The sequence below is a fragment of the Camelus bactrianus genome, chromosome 7, assembly GCF_048773025.1.
Source record: "Camelus bactrianus isolate YW-2024 breed Bactrian camel chromosome 7, ASM4877302v1, whole genome shotgun sequence".
Taxonomy (NCBI): domain Eukaryota; kingdom Metazoa; phylum Chordata; class Mammalia; order Artiodactyla; family Camelidae; genus Camelus; species Camelus bactrianus.
Window position 1 is genome coordinate 59,331,604 of NC_133545.1, and position 12,811 is coordinate 59,344,414.

Consider the following 12,811-nt stretch of genomic DNA (forward strand, 5'->3'; position numbering starts at 1 on the left):
ATACAGCCTCTGAAGTATTTTTACCTGAATTTTAAAAGAATCATGGGATTAACAGATGGTGCTGGGATAACTGGATATTCTCATCTTTGAAAAAGAATGAGGTTGGACCTTTATTTCACACCATATACAAAAAATTAACTCAAAATGGATCATAGACCTGAATCTTCAAGACCTTGGATTAAACAATGGTTTCTAGATGTGACCCAAAAGTACAAATGATAGAAGGAAAAACAGATAAGTTAGATTTCATTAAGATTAAAAACTTTTCAATGGTAACTCTGTGAGAGGATATATTAAATAGCTTAATTTCAGTAATCATGTCACAATGTGTATTTATATCAAATCATCATGTTGTACACCTTAAATATATACAGTTTTTATTTAAAATATATAAATTAAAAAAGATTTAAATGCTTTTGCTCAAATGGACATCATCAAGAAAGTGGAAAGACAATCCACAGAATGGAAGATATTGCTAATCAAATATATCTGAAAAAAGATTCATACCTAGAATATATAAAGAACCCTTATAACTCAAGAATAAAAAGACAAATAACCCAATTTAAAAATGAGCAAAGGACTTGAAAGACCTTTCTCCAAAGAAGATACACAGATGGCCAATAAACATTTGAAAACATGAACATCATGAGTCATTAGGGAATGCAAATCAAAACCACAATGAGATACTACTTCAAAACCACTGGAATGGCTATAATCAAAATGACAGACAATGACAAATGTTGACAAGACTGTGGAGCAACTGGAACCCTCATAAATTGCTGATGAAAATGTAAAATGTACAGTGTTTTGGAAACAGTTTGATAGTTCCTCAAAAAGTTAAATATAGAGTTACCATACAACTCAGCAATTCCACTTCTACTGGATCCACTCCTAGTTATATCTCAAGAGAAATAAAAATATAAATCTACATAAATTTATAATAACCAAAAAGTTAAAACAACCCAAATGGGCATCAACTGATGAATGAATAAACAAAATGTTATGTGCCCATACTTTGACCATAAACTGAAAGAACTATTGGTACATGCTATAACATGGATGAAACTTTAAAAATTATGCTAAGGGAAGAAGTCAGACACAAAGACCATATATTATCTGACTCCAATTTGTATGAAATGTCCAAAAAAGGCAAATTCATAGAGAAAGGAAATAGATTAGTGGTTGCCAGGGTCTAGAGGAAGGTGAAATGGGAAAGTGACTGCTAATGGGTATTGGGTTTCTTTTTGGAGTGACGAAAATGTTCTGGAATTAAATAGTGATGATAGTGGCAAAAGTGTGACTACACTAAAAACCTGTGAGTTGTACACTTTAAAATGATAAATTTTATGATATGTGAAGTAGGTGTTTGAAATATTTCTATTTTAAAGTCTTTATTAAGATTGGAGGTACATGTATAGTGCATTGATTAAACCCACTGGTGTCAAAATGTGGTCTGCAAATCACCAGCATCAACATCACCTAGAAATTTGTTGGAGCTGCCCATTCTTAGGTTACACCTTAGATCAAATGAGAACCTTTGAAGGTGGGGCTCAGGAGTCTATGTTTTTATAAGCCCTGCAGGTGATTCTGATGAACACTCATATTTGAAAGCTACTGGGTTAGTTATAACTTTAAAATCTCATTGCCTTTCCACTCACTAGATTTGTAGCCTTTGGCAAGTTTCTTGACTTTTCTGTGCCTCAAATTATTCATCTGGAGAAATGGTTCCTTACAAGGTTATTGTGAGGATAAATGTTTAAATACAAGTAACATACTTGAAAGAGAGCTTGCCACTTAATGAGCTGAATACTCAATAACAATCAGCTATTATTGTATCAATCAAATACAGATCCCCTAACTTGGTGGAATTGAGCCATATATGTTTAATTTTTCTAATAGTCACATAAAAAAGTAAAAAGAAATAAGATAAATTAATATTAATAATACATTTAACCAAATATAATAAAAATACAACATTTCAATATCAATTTTATAAAAATTTTTAGACAGTTTACATTCTCTTTTTCAAACTGAGTCATCAAAATCTAATGTATTTTATACTTAGAGCACATCTCAATTTCGACTAGCTACATTGCTCAATGGTCACTTGTGGTTGGCGGCTATCATATTGGACAACCCAGCTCTTACTCAAATGCTGTGCTCTTTTCCCTCTCTAAAGTTCCTGAGCTTTCAGCATGCAGTCTCTCCCTGAGAATTTTCAAAGAGTGGATAGCCAGTTGCGGACAGGTCAAGTAGCATCCTTTCCTGACCATGTCCCATCTTGACTGATGAAGCTGGGTTGCAGATAAGCTTCCAACCCCCGTCTTCAACTACATATTTTTATACAAAAATGATCTGATAAACTGCTTTAGGAGAATCTTAACAGAGTAACAGATTGCAGGTTTTTCTGTGTTGTTCACTCTGGTATGCACAAGGTCTAGAAAACTTCCCTGGCACAGAGCAGACACTCAACACATTTTTTTCAATTAATGAATGAACATTAACAGTGCTTTTCTAACTTAACCTCTAATTTTATTACCATTTTTTTCAAATATCCAAAAACTTCTAATAATTCCTTTAATATTGCCTTTATTTCTCACAAGCAGATCCATTCTGTTTTCTAAATTGATTTTTAAGCTCCTCATCCTCAAATATTTATCAAGCCCCTAGTTAAGATCAGGTTTCATAGAGCATGAGCCCATAAAAGAATTGCTGATATTAGGGGTTTATTTTCTGTGACAGAATACGTATTTCATGTAAAAACATCACACAAAAGTCACAAACAAAATTTTGTTTGGATTTTTTTACTGCAGGTCTAAGAATAAATGGAAGCAAGTATCTGGAGTTCCAATACTGATGAGTATTCCTCATTCTTAACATAACTTTGGGACATTTATACATTAAGGGCCCACACTGCTGCATAATGCTGACATTAAAACTTATGGACTGAAGGAACACATAGAAACACTGCTGATGTGTGGGTGGAGTGGTTTCCCAGAGAGCCTGACACCTGGCATGAATTCATTTTTTCACCGAGTTCCTAGGATTCTTGAAGCAGGGTGGTGTGAATAGTTTGCTCAAACAGAGTAAAAGACAGGTCCTAATAACAATCTACAAGGCCTCCCAGACCTCACTCTTACAGTCTTCCCCTGTACTCACTCTCCTCCAGCCACACTGTCTACCTTCCTGTTACTCAGACACAAAAAGTTTGCTCCAACCTTCCTGCTGTGCTTTAGGTTCTCCTGTGCTGGAATGCTCTCCCCTAATATCTGTTTCACTACCTCCTTTTGCTTCCTTCAATTCTTGCTCAGATGTATCTCCTCCATGAGATCTAGCCTGGTTGCACATTAAATACAGTCAGCTGCCCAAATTCCATCTCCTGCCCCTTATTTTCCTTACCCTGCTTTTTACCCTCCTTAGCATTTCCCACCCTTTAACTTATAACATCCTGTGTTGTTTATTGTTCCTCACACTAGCATGTAAAAGTCACTAGGGCAAAGATCTTGTCTGTTTTGTTTACCAACATACCCTATCTTAGAGTAGCAGCAAGCCTACAGTAGGCACTCCATAAATTCTTGTAGAATGAATAAATGTATTAGTTCACTCATAGTCCAGGGTTTTTAATAGATTTCTTTCCCTTTTGAGCCTGCTCTAGTATTAAGATCAGTCAGGAGGTTTTGCAAGCCTGTCTGAGAAGTTGAACTCTCCCAACCTGTTGGTTCGGCTTGTTCACTGAAGGTCCTGTCTCTGGAACTTATTCCTCTGGGCAGGTTGCCAGAGCCTAAATTTTTCCACCTTGGGTTATGATGCAAGATTTAGGTTCTTTTTTTTTTTTTTTTTTTTCTTTTTGGAGGGGCATGTTTCAATTTTGGCTGACTTTATTTTGTCTAGGGGTTTATTCTTGTGTTCAGTTTTATTTATCTGGGTTGATCAAGCAATTTAGCAACTATTCTTCACAGAGCTATGGAGTAGTAGAAATTAGAGCTGGAAAAGACCTCACAGTTGATCCACTGCCATTGAAGTCTTGCTCTCCATAATACAATGTCCATGGCTTTGTTCAAAGAGGTTTTAAATGTCCTCAGAGATTCCTTTGGGCGCCCACTCGACTAACCTAATACTCTTAACAATTAACAAAAACTCCCAATATTTGTCTAAACTTTCCCTTTCGTATTTTAATTTTATTTCTCCTATTGGTAGTCCAAGGTAGCAAGCCCTTTCTCTTTGGGGATTTTATACCTTTCAGAGAAGTATGGACTTACATTTCTGCTTTGTAGGTTCTTTAGCCAAACTATTCATGTGTTCCTCCCTAAATCTTTCTACATTCTCTTTGTTTAATTTTGCTTTTGCTTATTGAATTCCTTTAAACTCTTCACCTTGATTTTTAGTATACGTACTTTCACTAGCCATCCCTTGAACAACCATAACACCATGCTTTTCCTTCTGAAACCTAAAGACAAAGCACTGCCATCTACCATGTGAAATTGCAAATATACCCAATTTGTTGCCACAATCAACCTAGGGTGTTTTTATTTCACTCACCAGAATATTAAATAAGTTCTGTGCAATGCTCTTCACTTAACTTTAAAATTTTGATGGTATATCAATATATGCATAATATCAGATATCTCGCTTAAGTCCTTTGCAATTTGTTTTTATATCTGCAAAAGGAGAGAATATCCACTTTAGCCTCCTCTGCTGTAATTTTATGAAAATAAATATATGCTTATAGGGCTAGAAAGAAACCTTTCAGAGATTAAAAAACAAACAAACAAAAAAAAACAACACCCTTCACTTCCCAGCTTTCAGATAGAATCACACAGGATAAATAATTTTCAACACTATGAAGTTCAAATGGCACTTTTTTTTTTTGGTTTATAGTAGTTGATGCTGGATCAATGCATCTCAAACTAACTGTAGTAAAGGGAAACTTTTTAAAATTCCCAGATGCCATGAATTGATTTTTGTAAAATACAAAACCATAGGGTTTGATAAAGTAGTAATGTCAACTGCTCTAAGAGTTTCAAATTTATACTCACTTTTTGTATTTCTCTTGTCTTAGATGGGCACTGGTTTTCTTGGAACCTGCCCCCTGCCACTTTGAGAGGCCCTGATGGACAATCATATTCCTTATCTTCAGATTCAAATACTTTTTAAGATAAATATTTCTCTTTTGATGATTAACATAGTACTTGCTTTTACTTTTCAGCTTGTTTTCTGCTACCCTCCAAAGTCAACTTTTAAAAAATAGAAAAGCCAATCAGTTAACCATTTCCCCCAAAACATTTGGCTACCTGTTTCCTATTTATTTATCTTTACTTTTTCAACATGTAGTAATCCTTAATTTATTTCCTAAAATCAAATATGAATGAAAAATACTTTTAAGAAAGAGAAAAACAATTTCTTGGAGCTTATACTAGGTCAGTGAGTTATAGGATGGTCTCTTGGTCACACATACCAGTAGCTTTACTTCGCGAACTCTCACTAGTCTCTGCCAATCCTAACCAAGGCCACACTGATAGTGGGCTGCAATCCACCAATCCAGGAAAGATAAAAAAACACTCTCGCTTATTTCACCCTGTCTGGCACTCTGCCATCAACCTGTGCTTTTGGATCTAAGAACACAGATTACATGTCAGCAATAACTGGAGTAGCTATTACATAAGCTGGTTATGGGATGCCATATGCTTTCAACCAGCATCGTTTACAGTGTGGGCATAACAAAAATTTAGTTTTAGCACTCTTTTCTGAAATAGGCTTCTCTTATTTTTAGTGGGTTTTAATTACTTTGTGAGGGGAATTAAATAAAAATATACTGAAATATCATTTCTCTAAGGAATTAAAAAAATAAAGTTTATGGGAAAACACGAAATGTGGGGAAATCTTAAATACAGTAAACTGCTCAAAGGTAATATATGTTAGACATTGAGCTCTTTATGATCAAAAATCTATTCCAAGGAAAAGAAAAATTCAAATTTGAAGACTTATGAACTTGTTTTAAAAAACAGTAAAAAGTAAGTTCTAGCTGGCTTGAGAACATGGTAAAAGCTACAACACAGTATCAGGATAAATAATAGTACAGGATAGGTGAGCCACTGGCAGAGGGAAACTTTAACTGCAGAGCATTTTACACTGCTTTTTAAAGGGATTTTCATAAAAGTAAGAAAAAAATATACACACAAACATACAAACCAATATCAGAGAAAATGTACTAAAACAATATATCAGATGAAGTTTTCTTTACACAGCTTTCCAAGAGCTTTCTTTACATAGCTTTCCACGAGCTTTCTTTACATAGCTTTCCACATGGCTAATGTGGATTAATCATTAATGAATTTAATAAAGTGAACAGATTATTAGCTCTTAAACCTAGTTATTTTGTTTTCAAATGTTTCAATGTGCCAGATGTTTCATAAAATTAGTTTTTACTATTTAAAATGATTTATGAAGCTAGATGCCTGATTTTATTTCTGTATTAAAATTTAAGAGTTAAAAACCATTAATAGACAAACAGAATTTGCAGTTCAGTTAGCAGTCAGTGAATGTGAAAAGAGTTCTTAAAATGCTCCTCTTCAGAGCCATTCTCGTTCCCATAGAAACCGATGTGAGATCCAGGAAAACAAGGTAAGTTCTAAAATAATCACCATTATAAATACCCATTATATAAATGTAAATACAGGCAATTGAAATGATTCAGATGATTTTGAAATTGCATATCATTTCCCAAACCATAATGATTCCTTCAGAGTGGTTCTTGTCTGTCACATAAATATGGCATTTACAAAATTTTAAAAATTCTTATGATTTACTTGTGAGATCATAATTGCCTTTCAAACAAGTCTTGGGCACGCAAATACTGATTTCTGAACATGTATTTTGGTGCAAGATGGCTCTTCTTGGCCGGGCTTTCACTTTACGGTAGATTAAGTACTTATTGTTAGCCTTTGAATTTTATATAACCATTTCTCCATTCATTATTAATTGCTCTACAATGAGATCTAGATATTTTAGAGAGTTATTTTACAATTACAATTTTTCACATTTTTATTTGTCCAAGCATTTTGTCATGATAAAAGAGCCAAGAAATCTTTTATTTGGGACTGTAATTCTTCTCAAAGCCCAGAACTAATCATTGGGTATAGAGTACACATAATATTAATGAAGATGTGAATGTGAATTATTTACAGATATACATTCCTCTAAGAAGTGCTAAACCTCCTAATGTTTAAGGAGCAAGAATGTTTCAGAGGAAAAGTTCCAATAGTGAGAAACAAACATTTGAATGTAGCCCAGCTGTTGAAGGACATGCCACCCTAAAATATGTCACTTTGGTATATTGATTATTTTGAGCTGAAGGCACTTTAAAAATGACAAGCTCAAGGGAGAGCCTTTCTCTGAACTCCCCTTACCTGCCTAAAGACATATCCTCCAAAAGGAATTCAAATGTTATAAATCCCCTCCTCAGAATTGACACATCACCTGGGAAGAGACTAGATGTCATCTCCAAACCCAGAAAAACTCTGTCACAAACTATCATATCTTGCATTTATTCTTCCAAGAGCCCATTCATCTTTCCTGAAAATCATTTACTTTGTCCTAAGTTGCCTATACCCCTCACCTTCCCATATTAGGACAGTATCTAAGTTCTCAAATCTCACTGCTTTTTGAGGTATTCACTTTTTTTGCTGTGATGTCTCAGTGTGCATTATAACAAAAATCAATTAATTTGTTTACATTTTCTGCTGTTAATCTGCCTGTCATAAAGTTATTTTATAGGCCCAGCTATTGAACCTAGGAGGGTACAGGGAAACTCTTTTCTTTCCACAATGTTAAAAGAATCACAAGTTATGGACTAGACATGCAGTATTGTTAGCTGGATCAATTTGCAGAAACTCAGATATTTTCCCTTATATTTCATCCAAACCCTTGGTTCTTAAAACGTAGCCTCCAGACCAGTAACACTGACATCAGCTGGGAACTTGTTAAAAATGTAGACTCTCAGGCCCTAGGCAGACCCACTGAATCAGAATCTGCATTTTAACAAGATCAATAGATTTGAATGCACATTAAAGTTTAGAAATATAGCCAGTCCCAAATATTTGCTCCAGAAAAATTTGAGAAGCTTTACTCTGGTGGACTGATGGAAGCTAAAGAAGCTACTAACTAGAATATAAATTCTAAAAGGGGAAAGACTGTGTCTGCATGTGTCATCTGCACAGCATGTAGCTCAGAGCAGAATCCATAAACAATGTAAAATAATTTTGAGAAAAGAGAATGAAAAATATCTCTTTAACTTCAAAAATTATATGTTTTCAAGTCTTATATTTTTAATAGAAATTGATGTTTTATTTTACTTTTACCCACTCCCATAAGCCAAACCATCAAACATGTATCACACACAAAAATCAATTCAAAATGGATTAAAGATTTAAATGTAAGACCTGAAGCCATAAAACTCCTAGAAGAAAACACAGGGAATGAAGAGCTTCATGACACTGGGTCTAGATAATGATTTCTTGGATGTGGCATCAAAAGTACAAGCAACAAAAACAAAAATACACAAGTGGGACTACATAAAACTAAAAAATTCTGTACAGCAAAATAAACAACCGACAGAGTATAAAAACAACCTAAAGAATGGGAGAAAATATGTACAAACTATATATAACTGATAAGAAGTTACTCTCCAAAACATATAAGGAATTCCTACAACTCAATAGCAAAAAAAACCCCAAAAAACCAATAACCCAATTTAAAAATGGGCAAATGACTTGAATAGACATTTCTCCAAAGAATATATACAAATGACCAAAAGTTATGTGAAAAGATTCTCAACATCATGAATCATCAGGGAAATTCAAATCAAAACCACAATAAGATATTATCTCACATCTGTCAGGATGACTATTATTCAAAAACAAAACAAAACAAACAAACAAAAAAAGGTAGCTTGTATTGGCAAGGGGGTAGAGAAAATTATAATCCTTATATACTGTTGGTGGGAATGTATAAGGTTAAGCCACTATGGAAAAGAGTATGGAGATTTCTTTAAAAATTACAAATAGAACTACTATATGATCTAACAATCCCACTTCTGGATATGTATCCAAAAGAAGTGAAATCAGGACCTGGAAAAAATATCTGCACTCCAATGTTAACTGGAGCATTACTCACAATAGCCAAGATATGGAAACAAGTATCTATTGACAGATGAATAAAGAAAGAAAATGTGATACAGACATACAGTGGAATATTATTCAGCCTTAAAAAGAAAGAAATTCTGCCACATTTGACCACAGAGATGAACCTGGAAGACATTATGCCAAGTGAAATAAGCCAGTCATGGAAGGACAAATACTGTATGATTCCACTTACATGAGGCATGTAAAACAGTCAGACTCATAAAGACAGAGAATAGAATGGTGGTTGCCAGGCACTTGGAGGAGAGGGAAATGGGGAGTTGTTTTTCAACTGTTATAAAATTTCAGTTACACAAAATGAGTAAGTTCTAGAGATCTTCTGTACAACCTCATGCCTATAGTTAACAACATAGTATTGTGCATTAAAAATGAATTGAGGCTAGATATGTTAAGTGCTCTTACTACAATAAATAAATTTAAAAAGAAATAATATAGATCACAGTAGGGTTGAGAGCTAGATACAAAAGTCCAGAATAATTGTAGTCCACTTTCCTTAAAGACCTTCAAGATCTGTTTCAAGGGAAAGTGAATGCCCAAAGATTGAGAATGAATAGACATTTGAACAGGGAGCTATGGCTTTATATGAAATAAAAGGTATTCTACAAAAAATATCCCAATCTCTACTTCCTAACATCTTATCTTTCTACCCTTCCCCTGCTTCATTTCTATTGCTGAAATGGTTTGGTTCACCCAACCCTTTTGAATTTCCATTTTCTCCTAATAGAGTTACATTTGCTTTTATCACAAATGTATGTACAATTTTGATGATGATGTTGGTAGCTCCCTACATATTGTGACCTGGTGGGACAAGGAGGGTCCTGATGATGTGCTTTGTGGATTTAATCTCTCCTACGACCTGTCCTTTGAAGACACAGAGAGAAACTGCAGCAGATGGTTGTGTTTTGGAGGTTAGAAAAGTCAGATAAAAAGGTAGCTACAGCACAGCAAAAGCTCAGTGCTTCATAATGACACTCAAGGATGCTGTTGGAATAAATTTTTATTCTAAACTGGAAGAGTTTTATGAATTGCTAGGGTGGGAATAAGCATTATTTTCCTTTCCACTTCAAACTATTACTATTTATTGCCTATATACCATATGCCAGGAAACTTTGAGCGTTTTACATGAAATAGCTCATCTAATCCTTACAACAATCTCATGGGGAAAGTAATTTATTACTCTCACTTCAAAGATGGGTGAACTGAGGCCCAAGAAGGAAAGCAAGTTTCCAGGACTCCTCAGCTGGTAAGTAGCAGAGCTGGAGTTTGAACTCAGGTACAGTGACTGTGGAGTCAAAGCTTTTTACATACCTTGAAAGGACGTCATAGAGACTTGAGGTGTAGGTCTGCCTCCTCAGTTCTTCATGGTTGGCCAATTAGCTGTGCCTTCCTCAATTCAAAAGGAAGGTGCCTTTGAAATCGGTCCTTCTTTCAGATATCAGCCATTTAACAGTCCCCTACTACTTCTTCCTGGATAGAAATAGATGCAGAAAGGTCAGTCTTGTATGATCCATTCTGCCTACTTACTGAATGGTCACTCCATAGCAAACTTAAGGATCCAGGTATTTGTGATTTAACTTATATCATGTGGATTCCAAATTAGGTTCCATCTGCTTGAGACAAATGGAATTATCTACTATAAAATCTGTTTCTAATTTGATTTCCTGTGAAGCTAAATGTAATCAGCTAATTACAGATATGATATGATACGTAGGTAAAGGCATAGTTTTAACTAAAATGCTCCACATCAGAGTTGTGGACGGTTTCCTCCACAGAGAGCTGAGTCAATCCTGAGGTTCAGTTTTCTTCTTCATTCCACCTATTTGCTCTCCGCTTGCCTGTACATTTATATGTTTTTGCCATTTTTCTACATTGTATGTATGTTTAATAGTGTTAGAAAGAAATGATTCCAGGATTCTTGTGTTGACTGTCTGCCTCTTCACAAACTGAGATAGTTGGTTTTCCAACCTTTAAGAAAGCTCTTAAGATCTAAAGCTTCACCATGTCTTAACACTGTAACTTTGGCCATACCAAAATCTCTTGGTACCTCAGTTCCCATAAATATAAAGTGGATTTCTTTGTACTCACTTAATAGGGCTGTTGTGAGGGAGATTCAATAAGTAAATACACGGAGAGGGCTTGGCACAGTGCCTGTCACCAAGTAAACACTAAATACATGTTGGCTATTATTTTATTTTTATTATTATTGCTATTGTTATCATAGCTTGTGTGGGGACTGACTTCCTCGCAAAGTATCACCAAGATACTAAAGAAACATCTAAGAAATAAAACCCACATTTACAGAATTTTAGGGTTGGTATGGAGGATGTGAGATATTTTAAAATTTAAATCCCTTATTTAATAATAGGTAACATGTATGGATGGATCACTTACTACATGCCAGGAATTAAGCTATGCATATTATATATATAATCTCATTTAAATGAGATTTGAGAAATTAAGTGATTTGCCTAAACCCCTGTTTAGTAGGAACTGAGTCTGTATTTATATTCTGGTCCATCAAATACATATTTGCATGTGTTTAACTAAGCAATAATGCTGCTTACACGTTAAAAGCTACTGTCTTCCAAAGTTTTTCCATGTGCCATGATCATCAAAATGAGAAGCTGCTCACTTTGTTTTGTGCCACGATGATTAAAATGAGAAGTTATTTCAGTGGTTCCAGCATTCTAGATTTTGAATCAGTAATTTTTTAAATTGAGGATTTAACATAAGGTTGTTGTTTTTTAAATTATTCCTTTAAATTGAATATATTCAGTTTTAGGGGAAAATCACTATATTGCCACTGATTTTTTTCTTTTGCTAAGAATTGATACAAATGCCATCATATATCAGGTTAAATAATAGGCCCACAAACAAGAATTTGAAATTCTTGTCTTGGTCAAAATTTTTATAGCATTTTAAAAATTGAGATATACATAATTCATATAATGTAAAATTCACTGTTTTGAAGTGTACACATCAATGTTTTTTAGCATATTCAGTGTTTTGCCACCATCATCACTATCCAGTTTCAGAAGATTTTTATTACCCGACAAAGAAACTTTGCACCTATCAGCAGTTAGTCCCAAACATCCCTCCTTGTCTATACTAGTAGTCACTAATGTTTCCATCTCTTTAGATTTGTCCTTGGTCAGATCTTTCATCTCTGCACAAAATGACTGTCTCAGATCTGCGATTTTTACTCTTTGTTGCCTAAATCAAACTGCCTGCCCAAAACCTCACCTTGATGAGTGGTTGCCAGGGGTATATGGAATATGTGTGATAGAGGGCATAATAAGAGTATGAAACTCTAAGAGATTTCACTGTTTACATTTACTTCCAGTTTTAGATTTTCCTCATCTTTTCTTTTCTTTAATTTGGTATTTACTTACATAACATGTCAAATTACACACTTTGAAGTTAATTTGAAGATTGCTGATGTTTTCAGTAACAACATAAATCAAAATAGTGTAAGAACCATCTTGTTTAAAAATTTTTTTACAAAGACAGAATAATTAAAAATTAATAAAATAATAAAACCATATTCAATATCTTGTAGTAACCTATGGTGAAGAAGAATTTGAGAACAAATGTATGTTCCTATGTGACTGAAG

The 12,811-nt window shown here is 34.3% G+C and overlaps 1 long non-coding RNA gene across 1 annotated transcript in view; it reads right to left on the minus strand.

Annotated features, from left to right (window-relative positions):
* The window catches only part of LOC141578170 (uncharacterized), a 154,912-nt gene that overhangs the window by 140,914 nt on the left and 1,187 nt on the right, over positions 1-12,811 (minus strand). Inside the window, exon 2 of the long non-coding RNA XR_012508203.1 lies at positions 10,506-10,664. This is a non-coding gene — a long non-coding RNA (uncharacterized LOC141578170). The remainder of the gene's footprint in view (positions 1-10,505; positions 10,665-12,811) is intronic.